Raw genomic sequence first — 20,730 nt, 5'->3', positions numbered from 1 at the left:
TTTTCCCTGGCCCAGGAATCAAAATTCTTTTTTTTTTTTTTTTTGAAACAGAGTCTCGCTCTGTCACCCAGGCTGGAGTGCAGTGGCGGGATCTCAGCTGCCTGCAAGCTCCGCCTCCTGGGTTCATGTCATGCTCCTGCCTCAGCCTCCCGAGTAGCTGGGACTACAGGCACCCGTGACCATGCTTGGCTAATTTTTTTTTGTATTTTTAGCAGAGACAGGGTTTCACTGTGTTAGCCAGGATGATCTCGATCTCCTGACCTCGTGATCCGCCCGGCTCGGCCTCCCAAAGTGCTGAGATTACAGGCGTGAGGCACCCCTCCTGGCCAGGAATCAAAATTCTAAGAGTCTGTCTTCAGGAAATATTTCAAAAGAGGGAACACTTTAGAAGCAGCACAATGCTCCTTGTAGTATTTTATGCTTGAGGAAGAAGACAATCACTTGTAGCAGGGGTTGGCAAACTATGTCCCACAGGCCAAACTGGCCTTCCGGCTGTTTTAGTGAATAAAGTTTTATTAAAACACAGCCACGCTCGGTGGCTCTTTTATGTTTTGTTTTCACACAATCATGGCAGGATCGAGCAGCTGGAACAGAGGCCATGTGGCTGCTAAAGCTGAAAAATATTTACTACCTGGCCTCTTTTGTGGTCCTGAGCTTTGAATCCTGAATTATGATATCACTCTATTCATCAAGTTATTCTCTTTATAGCCTTCTGTAAATCTTAAATTTAATCCTAGGTATTTTAGATTTTTTTGCTGTTGTGAGTAGAACACTTATTAAAAATGATATTCTCTTGCTAATATTGAAAAAGCTTTTGATTTCTAAATATTTATAACTGACCACACTCTGAATTCTCTTATTTCATCAATTAATCTTTACTTGATTCTCTTGGTTTTTTTTTTTTTTTTTTGAGATGGAGTCTTGCTCTGTTGCCCAGGCTCAGTCCACTGCAAGCTCCACCTCCCGGTTTCACGCCATGCTCCTGCCTCAGCCTCCCGAGTAGCTGGGACTACAGGCGCCCGCCACCATGCTTGGCTAATTTTTCTGTATTTTTAGCAGAGACAGGGTTTTACTGTCTTAGCCAGGATGGTCTCGATCTCCAGACCTTGTGATCCACCTGCCTAGGCCTCCCAAAATGTGGGGATTACAGGCGTGAGCCACTGCACCCGGCATCTCTTAAGATTTTTAAGTAGACATTTTAAATTAGTTTTAAATAATTAGTTTGTAATAATTTTAATTAGTTTATCTGGAAGTAATAAACTAATAGTTTACCCCCTCACTTCCAGTATTTTTCTTTCATCTTCTTGTCATACTGAATCACTTGCTATTTCTAGGGCAGTGTTAGATACCAACAGTGAAGATGAGTATCATTCTGCTAATTTTGAAATAGCCTTGACCTAGTTACTCAGAAGTCAGGAGCCTGAAGCTAGCCCTGAAAATCCTGATTGCAAAGAGTTTTATATTCCCCTAAAGAAATTCCTCCTGATCAGCTCACTCCACACAAGGCAGCTGCACACAGAGCATCTGAGGCACACAACTGAGGCATCCACGCTCTGAGCAGAGTTCCGGGTCAGCCGTACCTGGGCCACTGGGGAGAAAGCCATGAATTCTTTCTACTCTCTGATCACTGGGATGTTGGTTCCAATGCTTAAGTTTTCCCCCCAAGGCACATAAAGACAGGTGTGAGGAGTACAAATTTCAGAAGCTAAATAAACCAAATAAAACATTTTAGTCAAAATATGAAGTAAGCACCCACAGTACAGAGGGCAAAAACATCTGTGCTTTGATAGGCAGGTTCTGGTTCTGTCCTGTCTCCTAAAATCTCAGTGACACTGGCACGCCTTCTCTGGCTCTCAGTTCTCTCAACTGTAAAATGAGAAATAGTACCTAAACTCTAGAGTTCTTGCAAGAATTAGAAAGAATTCATAAGTATGGTATGTAGGAGATATCGAATAAATAATTTGTAAGTATTGTATGCAGGAAATATTGAATAAATCCTCATAAAACAGCAGCAATAACCATCAAAACTTTTTCAGCAGTTTGAGGAAGTTCCATTGGGTGCTGAAAACACAACTGTCCTTTGAACACAAGGATTGACTGTGGGGAGATGCTGTGGTCTTGGATGGTTGTCATTGTCATTTGCATAGTTTCTCTTTCAGGTTTCTTTCCTTCCAGCCATGTAGACCAACGTCCAATATGATCACAGCAGATGCAATCTCAATCTTTACTTAAAGTAAGCTTCCTTCGCTACAGAAAGGCCTAATCTTTTCCATTCATTTTTTGTGGACCACCACAGTGTGACACCCCCACCCCAACCCAAGTAGGCACATGGCAATTGTCAAGTAACCAGAGGTCACTGATTGTGACCCACGGGTAGCCATTTTGACCCATGAAGGCCCTGGGGGGCAGGGCAGGTTACATGTCAACATACACTTCTGGAAACTGCTTGATCATATGTTCAACTAAGTAACCATTGGCACCTCCTCTCATCCCATGCCTAAGTCCTTTCCTCAGCAGGCTCTGTTAGGGAGACCCCACCTATTTTGTCTCTGCCTAACAATCATACACGGGGGCCTAATGCCCTGGTGTTACAGATTAATGTACAACATTGTCACCCCTGCTAAAGCAGGACTCGCTGGGCTTCCCATCTGTAAACAAGAAGGCAGAGCTTGCATGCATGAAACACAAGGACCCTGGACTTGGCACAAAGGGCTCTGGCTTGGTGCCTGGCTCTCCAGCCAGATCTAGGCCTGTCCTTTAATTTTCATGTCTCAAATGTCTAACCCGAAAAAGGGGAGAGCATTCCAATCATTACTCTGTGTGGAAAAAGTAAAGCGTCTCTTTTTTGATGGGATCTTTATCCATTAATAATTTAGTTGGACTAAATTATTTACATTTAACTTGTTAAAGGTCTATTTATTTATATATTTTTAAATTTTTATTTATTTATTTCTTTGAAATGGAGTTTCTCTCTTGCTGGAGTGCAATGGTGCGATCTGGGCTCACTGCAACCTCTGCCTTCCGAGTTCAAGCAATTCTCCTGCCTCAGCCTCACAAGTAACTGGGATTACAGGCGCCCGACACCAAGTCCGGCTAATTTTTGTATTTTTAGTAGAGCCGGGGTTTCGCCATGTTGGCCAGGCTGGTCTTGAACTGACCTCAGATGATCTGCCTGCCTCGGCCTCCCAAAGTGCTGGGATTACAGGTGTGAGCCACCGCTCCTGGCCCTATTTATTTTTTTAACCTAATGACCTAATAGCACTTAATAAATAACAAATTTATTGTCTATTGATGATTCCTAATACATAAGCTATTAAAATCCATCCTGGAAGAATGCCAAATATTATTCCGAATTAAAATAGAAAGTAAGAAATATCGGGGCTTGGCGCAGTGGCTCACACCTGTAATCCCAGCACTTTGGGAGGCTGAGGCAGGCGGATCATGAAGTCAGGAGTTTGAGACCAGCCTGGCCAACATGGTGAGACTCGGTCTCTACTAAAGATACAAAAAATTAGCCAGGCGTGGTGGCATGCACCTGTAATCCCAGCTACTCGGGAGGCTGAGGCAGAAGAATCGCTTGAACCCAAGAGGCGGAGATTGCAGTGAGAGGAGATTGCTCCATTGCACTCCAGCCTGGGTGACAGGGCGAAACTCCATCTTAAAAAACAAAAACCAAACCAAAACAAAACAAAAGAAATATCAAGCTTTGTAAAAGTGAAAAAAAATCCTTGCAACTGTTCACAGTTTGTCATGTGTGTAGGAGATAAGTATTGAAGTGGGCAAAATATTTTCTGTCCCTTTATTTAATCATCACAAGTACTCTACAAGGCAAAAGCAATTAGAACAGTGTCTGGGCCAGAAATAAATCTGTATATCTATGGGAAATTGATTTTAAATTAGAGCACAAAGACAACTCCTTTTTTCTCAACAAATGGTTCTAGGACAACTGAAATCCACGTGCAAAACAGTGAAGCTAGACTCAAACCTCACACCATATACAAAAATCTACTCAAAAATGGATCAATGACCTATATGTAAGAGCTAAAGCTATAAATCTCTTACAACAAAACATAGGACTTAATCTTCCTGACCTTGGATTTAACAGTGGTTTCTCAGATATGACACCAAAAGCACAAACAACCAAAGAATAATAGATAATTTCAGTATTCAGAATATCAAAAGAACTCATACAACTCAACAATAAAAGGACAAATAACCTAATTAAAAATATACAAACTGAATAGACATGCCTCCAAAAAAGATACACAAATGGCCCTAAACACATGAAAAGATACTCAACATCCCTAGTCATTAAGAGAACTAAATCAATACCACAATGAAATACCATTTCACATTCACAGGATGGCTGTAATCAGAATGACAGGCAATAATAAGTGTCAGTGAGGAAGGAGAGAAATTGGAGCCCTCCTACAAGGCTGGTGGGAGCGTAAAATGGTATAACCACTGTGGAAACAGTCTGGAAGTTAAGCATGTAATTACCCTACAGCCTAACAACTCTGCTCCTAGGTTATATACCCAAGTGAATTAAAAACATGTTCACACAGACTGGGCACAGTGGCTCATGCCTGTAATCCCAGCACTTTGGGAGGCTGAAGCGGGCAGATCACGAGGTCAGGAGATCGAGACCATCCTGGCTAAGAAGGTGGAAACCCCGTCTCTACTAAAAATACAAAAAAATTAGCCCGGCATGGTGGTGGGCGCCTGTAGTCCCAGCTATTCGGGAGGCTGAGGCAGGAGAATGGTATGAACCTGGGAGGCGGAGATTGCGGTGAGCCAAGATTGCACCACTGCACTCCAGCCTGGGTGACAGAGCGAGACTCTGCCTCAAAAAACCAAAAACCAAAAAACAAACAAAAAAACATGTTTACACAATAATTTGCATATGAGAGTTTTTAGTAACATCATTCATAATAGCCAAAAGGTGGAAACAGCTCACATGTCCATCAGCAGATGGCTGGATCAACAAAATGTGGCATATAGGTGCAATAAAATATTATTCAGCCATAAAGAGGAATGGAGTATTGACATGTGCTGCAAGGTGGGCAAACCTTGAGAACTTTATGTTAGGTGAATGAAGCCAGATCCAAAAGACCATGTTTAATATGATTCAATTTATATTAAGTGTCCAGAATAAGAAAATCCATAATGACAGAAAGTAGGTTAATTTGTCATTGCCAGGAGGTGGGGGTAGGTGATGAATTGGGTGCTGGATTACTGCTAATGGGTACAGGGTTTCTTCTAGGGTGATGAAAATGTTCTGGAATTAAATCATGATGATGGTTTATGAACACGCTTTAAAATCCACTGAATTGTACACTTTACAATGGTAAATTTTATTACACATGAATTTTCTCAATTTTAAAAATAAGTGCCTGAAACCCAGGGAGCACCTGGTAAGTGACGACTATTATGACTATTAAATCCTGTCACCAGCCACAATTTACACATGACGAACAGTCTCTGAGGGAACAGGTGCCTCACTTAGGGGCACAGGGCTGGATTGCACTGCTTCCAAAACCCACCAGTTAACCAAGATACCTTACATCTCTTCAGGATTCATCTCTTCAAATCCTGCCAGTGACCTCCAACCCAGAGGGAGAAGGAGAAGGTAATATGCTGAGCTAAGAAATGTGTCTGATGAGAGTATGGTTTCTGTTTATTATATAGACAAGTATGACAGCATTTACATTTGCACATTTTCCTCTGTGATTAAGCATTACGTGTTGTCTTCATGTAGCATTGTTGACCAACCTCCATTCAGAATGAAGTTTAGAGAACACATGCGGCTTCCTGAATCTGAGAAAGTGTTACTATGATTGTGTTCCAAAGCTCCTACGAGCTTAGCATCGCCCTCAACCTTTGGAGTTGGAGACAATGTGGAAGTTCTGGGTACACTGTTATGTACTCCACAATGGCGAATTCCAGCAGTAATAGTGATCACTGAAAGGTCCTAATAGTAAGGCGTAGAAGTGGTGAGAGATTGGAGCCCTTGTGTTAGGGGGCAGGGAACATGAAATAGTGTGTCCACTGCGGCAAACAGCATGGAAGCTTCTCAAAATATGAAAACTAGAATTACCATATAATCTTGTGAGTCCATGCTGGGTATACATGCAAAAGAATTGAAATCAGGGAGTCAAGCAGATACTTGCATACTTGTGTTCATGGCAGCATTATCCACAATAGCCAAAGGAGAAACAGCCCAAGTGTCCTCCAGCAGATGAACAGATAAGCAAAATGTAGTATATGCATACAATGGAGTGTTATTCAGCTTTGAAAAGAAAGGGAATTCTGTCATATGCTATGACATGGATGAACTTAGAGGACATTCTGCTACAGGAAATAGGAAATAGCCAGGCACAAAAGGACAGATACTGCATGATATTTAAGGAACCCAGAATAAGGACCTAGAATAGCTAAATTCATGTGACGGATCTAGAGTGGTCAAATTCATAGAGACAGAAAGTAGAGTGGTGGCTGCCAGGGGCTGGAGGGATGCAGAATGGAGAGTTCATGTTGAATGGGGACAGACTTTCAATTTTGCAGAATGAAAACATTCTGGAGATGAAGGGTGGTGATGATTGCACAATAATGTGAATGTGTTTAGATATCACTGAACTGTATTGTACGCTTACAATGGTTAAAATGGTAAATTTTATGTTAAGTGTATTTTACCACATTTTTTTTTTAAGAAAGAGAAGGTGCAGAAGTTGCACCAGCTCACCTTTCTGTCAGTGAACCTCTTAGATCAGACAGGCCAAAACTTCTGGAGACGTTCAAGCCCTTTTCCCCAACTGCCAAGCTATTTTCTGATTTTCATAGCTGCCCTCAAGGCCTCCTGGCCGATCCTTGAACTTGCTGCGAACTTTATGGCAATTGGTGCTTGCCCTGCTTCCCGGTGGCTGGGCTGTTATAAATAATAATGATACTGATAATGAAAAGAATTGCTCAGAGTGCAGCAGGAGGCTCGCTAGGCTCCCAGACTCACAGGGGGAATGAGGAATGTCATGTCCAGGGGGCTGCTTTATGTACTTGGTGTTAATAAATCATAATAATTAGATACTGGTCCAAGTCATTTGAAATTCATTTCTTTCATTCATGCAGCATTGCAGGAAGATGAAGATGCTGGCTGATTGACCTCATTCTTCACGTGCACTCAGGGCTCAGGGCCAGCGCTGGGCTGGGGACGCTGCTTTCTTCCTATGCCTCCAGGGCCCAGCCTGGCTGTCTCACAACCTGGCCTCCTTCTTCCCTGTGAACTCACACTCTCTTTCTTCCCCTGCATGCAGATGGTGATGATCGCCAGGACACTGGCCACCTGCCTGCAGCATGCCCAGGGCCTGGGCTTTGAGGCTTGTCTTCCCATGCTGAGTGCTCCACATGCTTTATCTCACCGGGGCCTCACAACATGCCTTTGGCAGGTGAGGAGCCTGAGGCTGAAGCTTGGCCTTGAATGTTGACATGAGTCCTCACCAGTGTGTGTATTTGTCAGGTTAGACTGGGCTCTGCCGTGGTAATGAAGCATCTCCTAAATCTCAGTGGCTTCACATTGTCCTTGTTTATTTCTCACATATGCAAAATCTTCTGTGGGCCCGTGACTTCACAGGGCAGCTGTCCCTTGTACAGAAATACAGCCCTGCAGGCTGCTCCCGTCTCCAAGCTTGGCCAGCTCCAGAGCAAGCGACCTTCACCTTCATGGTGGGGGAACGTCCATGGGGGTCTCTCACCCGCATGTTTACACTTCTGCCCAGAAGTGACACATGCACTTCCTCTCATGGCCTGTTATCCAGAGCAGCCACAAGCCAATCCCCCTGCAAGGGTCTTGGGGTGTGGAGATCCTGGGCCTCCGTGAGCAGAGCTGGGGATGAGTGAGCTCCAGTGAGGTCTGCAGCTGTGTCTCCTCACCTCAGTGCTGTTGACCTTTGGAGCTGGAGAAATCTTTGCTATGGAGGCTGTCCTGGGAATCATAGGATGTTTAGCAGCATCCTTGGCCTCTACCCACCAGATGCCAGTGGCACCATCCACTTATGACACCAAAAATGTCTTCCACATTGCCAAATGTCCCTTTGTGGGCAAAATGGCCTTTAGTTGAGAACCCTCGGGGCCTGCACCATGCTGTGTCTATGGATAAGGTGCCCAACACTCTGAATCTCTTTACTAATTTCGAGTTCATGCTGCCCATTCTACGGAGATGATGTGAGGATGAAATGTCTCTGACTTGTGTGAAAGTGTGCAGCACTGAATCCCAACTCAGTAGGGCCAGGGCGCTGTTTTTGCTTCCCACTCTGTTCCCAGTGACTGACATGGAGGAGGCTCTCAGTGTTGATTGAGATGATGAATGAATGAATGAATGCTCAGTCCTGGCATAGGACAGTGCTGAGTAAGTGGCAGTTCCACCCCCACACCATGACCTATTTACACACAGATATGCGTTTTGGGGCCTTCATGGAGGCAGGAAGCAAGGGGCAGAAGAGGATGGCCCTATTGTGCTTCTCTACCTGGCCGACAGGTGTCTCCCCGAGCCCCTTCTCACAGGGTACTGCTCCCAGAAAGGCTGTGATGGGGCTGCTTGCTCCCCAACTCTCCTTTTCCCTGGTCACTGATCAGAGTCTCCTGGGAAGGCCCCGGCCACAGTTGGCCAGCCCGAGGGGGTCTTCGTCTGTAGGGAGTCCGTGCTTCTGTCGGGGAAGAACCTCCTGGGGAGCACATCTGGTGCTTTGACTCTGAAGTCAGATCAGACAAGTCCAGTGCTCAGCAGCCCCAGACTTCACTGACAGAGGCTGCCACATTCCTTACACACCTGGGACACTTTCTCTCCCTGTGGAGACTAGTGCTTTTTCTCCTTCCCTGGACTTGGTTCCCCAAACCTGTGCTTCCCCAGCCCCTCCAGCTACCTCCAGCTCTTGGTGAATCACTCTGTGCCCCTGATACCCTCCACCCAGGCCGTGGGCCAGTCTCCATGAGCAGCGTCTGTCCTCACGTTGGCCTGTCCCCTTCTGGAGGCCTGTGTGCTGGGCTCCTCTGGCCATGCTATCCTCACCCTCCTTTGGCTCCACACAGCTCTGACGAGGGGCTTCAGCTCGGCTCTGAGTGCCTCCTCTTGGCCTAAGACCTGCTCACTATCTTCTGCACCTTCTACCTGGGACAGGGAAAAAGGGCACTGTACCCGCTTCCCGTGGTTGTGGTGTGGTGGGAGGAGGAGATGCTGAGGAGCCAGACACATCTGGGAACCATTCTAGTTCAGTCCTTTCACAGCCTCGGTTTCCTCAGTTTCAAAATGTTAATAAGATTGACCCTCGTGTCTTGGTTAGCTCAGGCTGCTGTAATAAAATAGCGCAGACTGGGTGGCTTAAACAACAGACATTTCTCTCTCACAGCCCTAAAGGCTGGAAATCAAAGATCAAGATGTTGTCAGGCTGGAATCCCGAGGCCTCTTTCCTGGGCTTGCAGATGACAGTCCTCCCACTGTGTCCCCACATGGTCGTCCCTCTGTGTGTCTCTGTGCTAATCTCCTCTTCTTATAAGGACACAGGTCATATTGGATGAGGGCCTACTCTAATCATCCCATTTTACTTTAATTACCTCTTTGAAACCCCAAATACAGCCACATCTGAGGGCCTAGGAGGTTGGACTTCAGTGTTTGAGTTTCGGGGGGACACAGTTCAGCCCATAACACCTGGCAGTTGGACCTGAAGATGACCCCAAATGATTGAATGAGTTGATGTGGTTACCTCCTGTTATGCTTCAACCCCATCCTTTGCCCACCATCCAGTCCATGGGGTTCTGCCTCCAAACAATCATCTTCTGCTCCACTACTGCTCTCCTATTCAATGGCTGAAGACAGAGAAGCCAAGACCTCCTAACTCCACATTTAATTTTTAATTTCCCCCAGTTTTTACTTATTCTGTGCTGGGAACACAGAAGTTGCACATAGATGGAAACGAGTAGTGGGTGACATTTCAGGGGGATTACACATGGCCGTCTACCTTCTTAGCCCAGTGGCTGGTTTGCATTTGCCCCAAAGGGTGGACTTGACTTCTGCTACTTCTGTGGTCACCTCTGTGCCCTCCCAGGTACAAGATGAAAGTCCTGATTTCAAGACACTCCATAATTCTCCATGACATGGGTCTCATGCACCATGGATTCTGGTTGGAGCCATAAGCGAGTACGGATGGCACTGTCCCTGTGACCCTGGAGATGGCCTCATGGAGGGGTCCCCAGCCCCTGGGCCGAGGGCTGGTACCGGTCCATGGCCTGTTAAGAACTGGGCCACACAGCAGGAGGTGAACTGCAGGCCAACAAGCATGACCGCTGGAGCTCCGCCTCCTGTCAGATCAGCGGCACCATTAGATTCTCGTAGGAGTTCGAACTGTATTGTGAACTGCACATGTGAGGAATCTAGGTTGCATGCTCCTTCTTTTCTTTTCTTTTCTTTTTTTTTTTTTTTTTTTTTGAGAGGGAGTCTCGCTCTGTCACCCAAACTGGAGTGTGCAGTGGCGCGATCCCGGCTCACCGCAAGCTCCGCCTCCCGGGTTCACGCCATTCTCTTGCCTCAGCCTCCCGAGTAGCTGGGACTGCTGGTGCCCGCCACCACACCCAGCTAATTTTTTGTATTTTTAGTAGAGACGGGGTTTCACCGTGTTAGCCAGGATGGGCTCAATCTTCTGACCTCATGATCCGCCTGCCTCAGCCTCCCTAAGTGCTGGGATTACAGGCGTGAGCCACTGCGCCTGGCCTACGTGCTCCTTCTAAGAATCTAACTAATGCCTGATAATCTGAGGTGAAACTGTTTCATCCTGAAATCATCTCCCCTGCCCCCATTGCCAGTCTATGGAAGAATTATCTTCCAGTAAACTGGTTCCAGGTGCCAAAATGGTTGGGAACCGCTGGCATACTGGGTGTGAAAGCTGTGTGGAAATTGCCATATCCCTAGAGGAGTGAGACTTTGTCATCCTTTGGCCATTTGTTCGTGCTTTCCTGGGTCCACCCCTCCGGTGTCTACTGGAGTCTCCCGTTGGCCATGCATGAGGAGGATACAGGGCAAGTCTGACGCTGGCACTGTTCTCAAGGGCTCTGTCATCCTGGGGCGATTGTCTGAGGCCTCCTCCAATTCCTACAAGGCAAGGCCTAAAGGGCCACTGGCAGGATGTGGGGATGCCCCTGTGCCAGCTCAGAGCAGCAGTGTTGGAGGAGGTGCGTGCCCGGTGTGTGGCCTTTGAGTTGGCCCCTGAGGTGTGGCGTGACGTTGCTCAGGGAATCAGGAGCGGGGAAGGGGCCTGAAGCAGGTGGAACGGCCTAGGTGGGTGCAGGGCCAGGTATGGTTAGAAATGGCCTGCCTCCCTCGACAAAGAGCTACATACATCCAAGCTGCGAACAGTCCCCTAAACCCTGTGCAGCCGGCAAAGCCCATGTGTTTAAAAAGCCTGCAAGTCCCCGACCCCAGGGCGGCCCCAGCAGGATGTTGAGGAAGGCCATTCAAGGCATTTGGAGATGAAGTCATCAGGATTCTTTCAATACTGCTTAGATTTCATGTAACCTGAAACTTTTGCACAAGCCAGTCTCTGCCTGTGAACGAAAGAATATTGTCCCCCCACATCCAACCAAACCCTTCCCTTTCCCCCTTTCTTTGATCTGGTGACAGACAAAAGAGACACGTTTGCCTATGGAAGCCATGGGATTTAGTTTCCAGGCCTACCCAGTGCTCACTCTGAAATTCCCAGAAATAAGGTTAAATGGCTGAGCCTGGCTGCAAAGCTGAAATGTGCAAGGATCAATGAGGGAAATGTCAGAAGGGCGGGGTAGGGTGCCAAGTTGGGATGATGAGGGCAGACAGTGGGCGGTCCTGGTGCTATACAAGCTCTGGGGAAATATCTGAGCGACTGAATCTGACGTGTTCCACACTGATGGACTCTGAGATTCAGACAGCAGTAAAGGAGGGGCCAGGAGGTGGCCAGGCCAGGTGGGGGTGGCTATTCCATCAAGGAGTGGGGACCTTGTGGTCTTGAGTGATGCTGAAGGGCCTGGGGCCTGGGCTCCTCAGAAAGAAACAAGCCCTGCCCTGTGCTGCTGGCAGGCCCTCCTGCCCATCTCTGAGGTTATCTGCAAACTACCTTCAGGGAGTTCAGCAGGAACCAAAACAATGAACTCTTGAGAACAAGGTTGCCCTTAAAGGAATGCACACCCTGAAAAGCCCTTGAGGCCTGATACCTCAATTTCCTGGTGAAGGATGTTTTTATCTGGTTGGCTGGGCACTCAGTTCATGGTGTGTTTTTTCAGTAAGTCATTCTGCCGAGCTCCCACACGTCAGGGGTTCCCTCTTTGGCCTGCTGAGCAGGGAGGGGCAGGCTCTCCATCCTGCGATCTGTACATTTCTGTCAACTCAACCTCTCCTAGATGATTAATCTGCCCCCAACCAGCAAAACAGAATACTGTATGTAGAATACTGTATTCAAGATACAGCCAGGAACACCTTTGATCTGATTCTCATCAAATGTTCTGCTATGAACACAAAGTTTACACTCATGGAGGATTGCATGAAAGTCTCTTTCTTCTAAGAAGACTACATTTCAAACTTGGATTAAGCCAAATTAGGAAGCATATATTTTAAACACAGTGTTTGGCTCCTTGTAGAACCTTTACCTTTGCTGAATTATACATGGGGATTAGGCCAACGGTCAGCATGGAGAGATGTGAGAGTCAATTAAAAAAAGGAAGAGCTGAAACATAGAGAGTGTTGCCCAGCAGTTGAGAGAATAGGCTTTGGTGCCAGTAAAAAACTGGTGTCCTCTGGCACATTACTTAAGGTGTCTGTGCCTCAGTTTCTTCACCTGCAAAGTGTAGCTGTCGCTCTATCTACTTTATAGGCTGGCTGGGATGATTGAGTGAGAGGAAGAAGGCCAATGCCATGCCCCATAGAGCAGGTGCCCTTCCGTGCATGTTGCTGGAGAGGTCAGAGACCAAAGGAAGGTAGGCATGGCAGCAGGCATGATCAAGTGGAGGCTGGTTCTTCTCAGCCAGACTGGCTGGCACCAAAACTGTTTCCCAGTTCTGTTTTTGTTTTTTACGTATTTATTAATTTTTTCACTCTGCTGCTCCACTGTAAAGCCAACACAGAGTTTCCAACCAATGGCTTCTTCCTTCAACAATTTAACATCCAGCCAGGTGCATCTGTAGCTGAGCCAGTTGGAGGCATTCTGGCTGGAGGGTGCAGGGCTAAACTGATTATTCTGCATGTTACTGTTCTGGTTTGCAAAGAAGCAATGTTCCTCATTAGTGTGTGTTAGTCTGTAGAGAGCAGAAGTTGAATTAGGAATTGCTGATTGAAAACCCGATTTTTGAACTCTCCATAACCTGGTAAATGTTTAAATGTCCTATTAGGAGGAAATTAAAGCTCTGCTGGACTAGTTATAGATTAACAATAGGAAATCTTATTATAAAAGTATAAAGAGATTTCACATTTCCTCAATATTCAGAACAATATCAACCTAGCAATAGCAACTTGTTATTTGACATTAAGCACAGACACCAGATTATTACCATAGTAATGAACTTGTTTTTCTGTTCTTCTTGCAATGAATGACACTGATTTCTGGATATGGTTGACTACACTTTGCCACAGGGTCATAAGACAGTTGGCTCTTCTTGTTTTTTTTTTTTTTTTTTTTTTTTTGTCTGTGCCCACTGGCATCTCCAGGTCATTGGCTTCTCCATCTCCCTGTCTGAGATATATATGAGGCAAGAGGAAGATGCCCCAAAGAACTCACCATTGAGCCATTCAGTGGGGGCCCAAAGTCTCCATACAGTCTGCCTTCTTTCTACCTTCGGAGGAGTCTTCTTATTGTGCTTAATACCCAGTGCTCATGCTTTTTAGTTATGCTTAGGGAAAAGTCAGTTTATTTCATCTTTCCACAAGATGGAGTGCCCTGTTGTTTCTTTTCTTTCTTTTTATTTTTGAGATGGAGTCTTGCTCTGTTGCTCAGGCTGGAGTGCTGTGGTGCAATCTCAGCTCACTGCAACCACCATCTCCTGGATTCAAGCAATTCTCCTGCCTCAGCTTCCCGGGTAGCTGGGTTTACAAATGCCCGCCACCATGCCTGGCTAATTTTTGTATTTTTAGTAGAGACACGGTTTCACCATTTTGGCCAGTCTGGTCTCGAACTCCTGACCTTGTGATCTGCCTGCCTTGGCCTCCCAAAGTGCTGGGATTACAGGTGTGAACCGCCATGCCCTGCCAGCTTTTTTTTAAAAACAGTTAAAAAATTGTGCTGAATAGCCCTGAAGTAATCATGTATGTTGATGCAGTACTTTGCATCAATTGTACTACATATATTCTCTCTCGTTCCAATTCTTTTTCTCATTCTTTCACTCTCTCCTTTGTTTTTTAAACCTTCTCTCACTGTCTCTCTCACAAAAATATGAACACACTTATATAAGCTCACACACACAAACCTTAACCTATAATTAACACAGGTGAACAAATTAAAATTAAATGCTAGAGGAGTGAAGAATCATTAAAGAGAATTATGAAGTTATAAAACAAAATTAAATATCTAGATACATTAAGAATTTTTAGTTCAACATCTTCTCTGCAAATGTTAAAGTCAACAAAGAGATCCAATTCCTTTGCTGAGGAATAAAAGCTTTTTAAACACATTTTAAAAAGGAGTTGTTTATTAGAAGATCCAGATGTGCTCATATTTAAAAAGATATTTTTAAACTAAAAGTGACTGCCCAATTGAAAGACTCATATTTTTTTGTTTAATGTGGTTATAGTTTAGACGAGAATCAGACTAGTTATAATCAAGAAATACTTTAGTTCTGAAAGTTAGGGATCGATATAAAGTTTTATGGATGAAATTTTTGGATTTTGAGAGAGTAGGCCGCCTACAACGTCATGCTGTTTTCAAATTTTAACTCCAGATTGAAAAACTTTTATTGTATTTTTAGCAATTTCATCAACGGGCTGATGGCTTTCAAGTTTAAACTCCAGCTTAAGGATTGCATTGTAATAAACGGAAAAGGTCCCTGGTCACAAGTGCACTCTTTGAAGGTTATCACACATTGTATATAAACGTACCTGTATGAGCGTCATCACTCAGGTCAAAACGCCAAGGTCAGCAGCACCCCGGAAGCCACTCTCTCCTTCCCAAAGGTGGCCACTATCTGACTTCCAGTGACAAATGGATTTGCTTGTCTCTGAACTTTTATTAATGGGGATTATCCACTGAGTATGCCTTTGATCAGGCCTCTCTGGGTCGGCCTCGCGTTTGAGCGATTTCTCCTTGCTGTTGTGTGTAGTATTGGTTCACTCACTTTTATTCTGCATAGTGTTTTATTGTGTGAGCATCCTGCTTCAACTATCCTGTTATTCATGGACAGTTGTGGGCTGTTTCCTCCTCGTTCCCTGGTTTTGGTTTACAGCAAATGATGCCTCTGTAAGCATTCCTATATGTCTATTTATGTCTACGTGCTCGCATCGATGTTGGGCTTTTCCTAGGAAGGAAGTTTCTAGGGTATCAGGTTTGTGTAATGTTCATACTTAGTAGGTGCTTTCCAAGGGTTTTCTGAAGTGGTTGTGCCCATTTTCACCAGCAGCGTATGTGAGTGCCCATGGCTCCCTTCCTTTCCAACGGTTGGTGTTGCCCCAGCCTCCACTGCCACTGCATCTCACCAGAGCTCCAGGGTAAGGCGTTTCTCTTCCTGTCAGTTACAATGTCAACGATCCCCCTTCAGTAAACTAGAGGACTTCTGCACCCTCACTTTCCCGTTGACTTTTGTCATTTATTCTATTAAGATATAATTCACATACCATACATGCCACCATTATCAATGTCTACAATCTTCATAAGGTTGTGGAACCATAACCATAATCTAATTCTGGAATACACATCTACTGAGAGCCATGTTTTCAAGGTTAGAGCGTGTGTTGTTGCGTGCATCAGTTGCATGTATTATTCGTTATTATAGCTGAATCATACTCCATTGTGTGGCAGGAATGCATTTTGTTTTCCATTCATCAGTTAATGGCATTTGGGTTGATTCTGCTTTTTGCCAATTTGGAATCATGCTGCTATGAATATTAGTGTACAAGTTTTTGGGTAGACATATGTTTTCAGTTCTCTTGGGTATGTCCCTCGGAGTAGAATTGCTGGGTCATGTGGGAACTCTATGTTTAACTTTTTGAGGGACGACCAGATTGTTTTCCACAGCAGCTACACCATTTTGCATTCCCACCAGCAGTGTATGAGGCTTTTAAATTCTCCACGTCCTTATCAACACTTGTTATTGTCTTTTTTAAAATTGTATTTTAGCCATCCTCGTGGGTGGACACTCATTTTTGCAACCAAATTTCTCTTGGTAGATTCTCGTAAACTCAGAGTTAAGGTTGATTTCTTTCTGTTTATTTTCCTGTAGGAAGGAGATTTAGCACACCCCTTTTAAAAACAAATACAGTTAAAAGCCTTGATTTGTTACTAGCAAGACTATCATAATTACACCAACTTTAACGCTTATTCTTTAATAGTTGTAGGGATCATAAGAAGAACTTCTTCTGTTCCCCTGAAATTGATAGCTGGTCCCCAAACTTCAGACAAAGAAGATATCAAGTACAGCGTATTCTAAAGAGAATTGCAAGATGAGAGGCAGATACTTGCTCCAAGTTTTATGAAGAGGCCGGCTGACTCTGATCACCAAAAAGTAGGGTACCCCTCCTCCCGCCCCACCCCACACACCCCCAATACCACATGGACATGTCCACCCAAGTACTCCCACTTCAGTGGGCCAGGTGCCCCAGCTCCCACTTTGTGGTTTCATCATGATCAGTGAAATCAGATAATTCCTCAACGTTTTGCTCATATTTTCATTTTGATACCTTGGGCATCTATTCCGTTTCCCTTGTTTTGTAGTCTCCCATGATCTCCCATGACTCATAACTCACAGACATTTCTCCCGATTTCCTCCGAGAAGGTTTCCCATCATATTAATGCACATTTCGATGGCTTGGTTTTTTTTTTTTGGCCAAGGAGCTCTGGTACCTCCAGGCTCAGAGCTAGACTGAGGTCCCAGCTGAAGGCATTCTCAGGAATTTCCATAAATCAGGCGTGGCTTCCTGCCCAAAGGCAAGGCAGCTTGGAGGGGGTTTCACAAAGAGAAGTTTCCACATGGGGAAGAGTGGTCTTCCAAGCTGTCTCTGGCTCTAGGGGAGCACTCTCCAAGAGCAGGAATTCCTCCTGCTCTCAGTCCCCGGGTCTCCAAGGCTCCACTGCAGGTGGGAGTCAGAACCCAGGAAACACATGACAACCAGGCTGTGTGCATTGGTTGCTGAAGTGCTCGTCACACTTCTTGAGGTGCTCCATCCTTCCTTGAGGAGGCACACTGCCATGGGTTGAATGGTGTTCCCCAAAAGATATGCTGACATTTGAAAACAAACTTATGGGTGATAAAGGTTAGAGCCTTATATGTATACAGGGTGTACTAACCACACAGTTTAATATGTAGCAAAAATGTACACTCGATATTTTTGAACTGGTTATTTTTATTTTTTATTTTTTGCTGTATTACAACTGACCAGAACAATGTTAAGAATGCATCTTAAATGGGTGCTCACTGATCAAGGAATGGTTAATAATGAAGCCATACATTTATGTCTGGATTTAAACATTTTAAGGACTCATTTACCAAGTCCTTGTCTGTTGCCTTGAAGAACATAAACTACTGTTTCCAGTATTCACATCAGCTGGATCTTATTCATAATACGAAATGTCTTATGGCATTGAAATGTACTGTAACATGGGAAAGTTTAAGCCTTTTGTATGTTTTCTTTCATTGTGAAATAAAATTTAATTCTGAAAGAAAAAAATATGTTGAAGTCCCAACTCCCCACTAACTGTGAATGTAACCTTGTTTGGAAACAGGACCTTCACAGGTGTGATCAAGTTAAGATGAGGTCACTGGGGTGCGCCCTGATTCAATAAGACTGGTGTCCTTATAAGAAGAGGGAAAGCTGGACACAGACATAGAGGGCAGAGGCCCCGGGAAGACAGAGGCAGCGCTTGGAGTGATGCACATGAGCCAAGGAGCACTGGGAGCCTCAGGAACTGGAAGAGTCAGGCAGGAGGAACCCTCCCCTGGAGCCTTCATAGATAGCACAACCCTACTGGCCCTTGATTCAGACCTCTGGCCTCCAGAGCTGGAACTGTGAGGGAGTAGAGTTAGGCGGTTTAAGCCACCTGGTTTGTGGAACTGTGCAACGGCAGCTCTGGGAGAGTAGGACAGATGCTGAGCGCACCGACTCCCAGGCCTCCCTGGCCAGATAACTGGGCTTGCCTGGTCTGCACGTTAGCCCCCTGGCTCTTCCCCTGCCTGGAACCCTGTACATGGTCTCATCATAGCTGGCCAAGCTCATCATGCGTCTGCTGTGAGATCCCTCATTAGATTGGTTGGATAATGGCTGGGTGTGGTGGCTCATGCCTGTAATCCCAGCACTTTGGGGGGCTGAGGTGGGAAGATCACTTGAAGTCAGGAGTTCAAGACCAGCCTGGCCAACATGGTGAAACCCTATCTCTACTAAAAATACAAAAATTAACCAGACGTGGTGGTGGGTGCCTGTAATCCCAGCTACTCGGGAGGCTGATGAGGCAAGAGAATTGCTTGAACCCAGGAGGCAGAGGTTGCAGTGAGCTAAGATTGTGCTACTGTACTCCAGCCTGGGGGACAAGAGCGAGGCTCTTGAAATCTGCCTGGCTTCATCTCCGCTCAGGAACTCGCATGGGGTGTTCATTTTGTTCTGGTTTTGCTTTTCAAGCTGGATCTTCCAGGCAGAAGAAACCTCAGAGGTCATCTCCAGCCTTGACATTTCCTAGTTTTCATTTGAGAAATCAGGAAAGAGAGGCTCAAAGAGAGAAACAAGGCAGATCTGTCTTCTCAAAGCCCTCTCCATCACCTGGGTCTAAATTCCTCACCTTCTCTGTGAGTTAAATAGAGAGGTGCCATAACCATGCAATATGCAAAATGCATGTGCCTATTGGATCGTCATTGCATTGAACTCTTTGGCATCCTTGAGAGAGGCACAGTTGTTAGCCCAGGTTGCAGATGAGGAAACAATCTCAGTGGGGTTACGTGCCTCCTCCATGTTTCACAGCGAATCCTGGATGGGGCAGGATTTGCACACAGGACTGTCACCGTCGACTGCACAGCAAACATGTGCAAACCTCTCCCTGCAGTGTGCTTCTGTCTACCGCCTCTCAAATCGTCTCTCCCAAAGCAATTTTGGTTGGCCAGTGGGGTGCTCTGAGTCCACAGCCCTTGGTGCCATTCTTGGGGGATCCATCCCTTACTTCTAGCCTGGATCCTGGAGTCTCACCCTAAAATTTTGTTCTGATCCTGTATGTGGTGCCAGAACTCTGTAGAGGTCACTTCCACAAACACCCTGACACCTAATATCCATGCAGACTGATTAATTAACTGAAGTTTTTGTAGATGGGCTAGTTGGGCAAGGTGAGCTTAAGTTTTCACCCCATTTTGAGATGCAGATTCTGTGAATTCGAAGTTTGTGAGAAAACAAACAAAATCAGTCAGGGTGTGGTGCTTCATGCCTGTAATCCCAGCACGCTGGGACGTGAAGGTGGGTAGGTCACCTGAGGTCAGGAGTTTGAGACCAGCCTGGTCAATATGATGAAACCCTGTCTCTACTAAAAGTACAAAAACTAGTGGGGCATGGTGGCGGGCACTTGTAATAGCAGCTACTTAGGAGGCTGAGGCAGAAGAATCGCTTGAACCTGGGAGGCAGAGGTTGCAGTGAGCCAAGATGGTGCCACTGCACCGCAGCCTGGGCAACAGAGTGAGACTCCATCTCAAAAACAACAACAATAATAACAGACCAAAAAACAAAATCAGAAGGAAGCACAGAAACCTAGAGTGGGTAGAGAAGGCTGGGCAGCTTTTTATGCCTCCTCAGGTGTTCGTCAACTTAAAAGAATGTAGCAAGCCACAGAACAGACTTCCTACCCTCCTCTGCAGCCTGGAAGGTAGGTGGGAAGGTATTTCTCACAGGGAAAGCAGACACCAGGCATTGGAGCCTTAGAGCTAGGTTGGAAGGTTATGCGGACAAGCCTTGTCATTCCCAAAGTGCCAGCCAACTCCATGCGGGGCTGCTCCTCTGAGCTCTTCCTGCAATGCGGTTCTTTCATTGCTCTTTCCTTCACCCTACCTCCAATTTTTATTCTTTCTGTTTTGTTTTCTTTTTGAGATGGAATTTCGCTCTTTTTGCCCAAGCTAGAGTGCAATGGTGTGATCTTGGCCTGCTGCAACCTCTGCCTTCTGGGTTCAAGTGATTCTCCTGCCTCAGCCTCCCAAGTAGCTGAGATTACAGGCGCATGCCACCACGCCCAGCTAATTTTTTGTATTTTTAGTAGAAACAGGGTTTCACCATGTTAGCTAGGCTGGTCTCGAACTCCTGATCTCAGGTTATCCACCCGCCTGAGCCTCCGAAAGTGCTGGGATTACAGGCGTGAGCCACTGCACCCGGCCAAATTTTTATTCTTAAAAAGTTAACTGCATAACATCACCGATGCTGGAGAATGTGAATATGTAATGAGTCCAGTGCAGAGAACGCTGGGTTCCTGTTTCCATCTACTCCAAGGCAGCCACATCCCTCCTTGTGCTACCATGGTATTCAGTGGGCAACAGGTATTGCTGCACGTGCACGGTTTACTG

The sequence above is a fragment of the Nomascus leucogenys genome, chromosome 17 (assembly GCF_006542625.1).
Source record: "Nomascus leucogenys isolate Asia chromosome 17, Asia_NLE_v1, whole genome shotgun sequence".
Taxonomy (NCBI): Eukaryota; Metazoa; Chordata; class Mammalia; order Primates; family Hylobatidae; genus Nomascus; species Nomascus leucogenys.
This window is presented reverse-complemented; position numbering follows the sequence as displayed.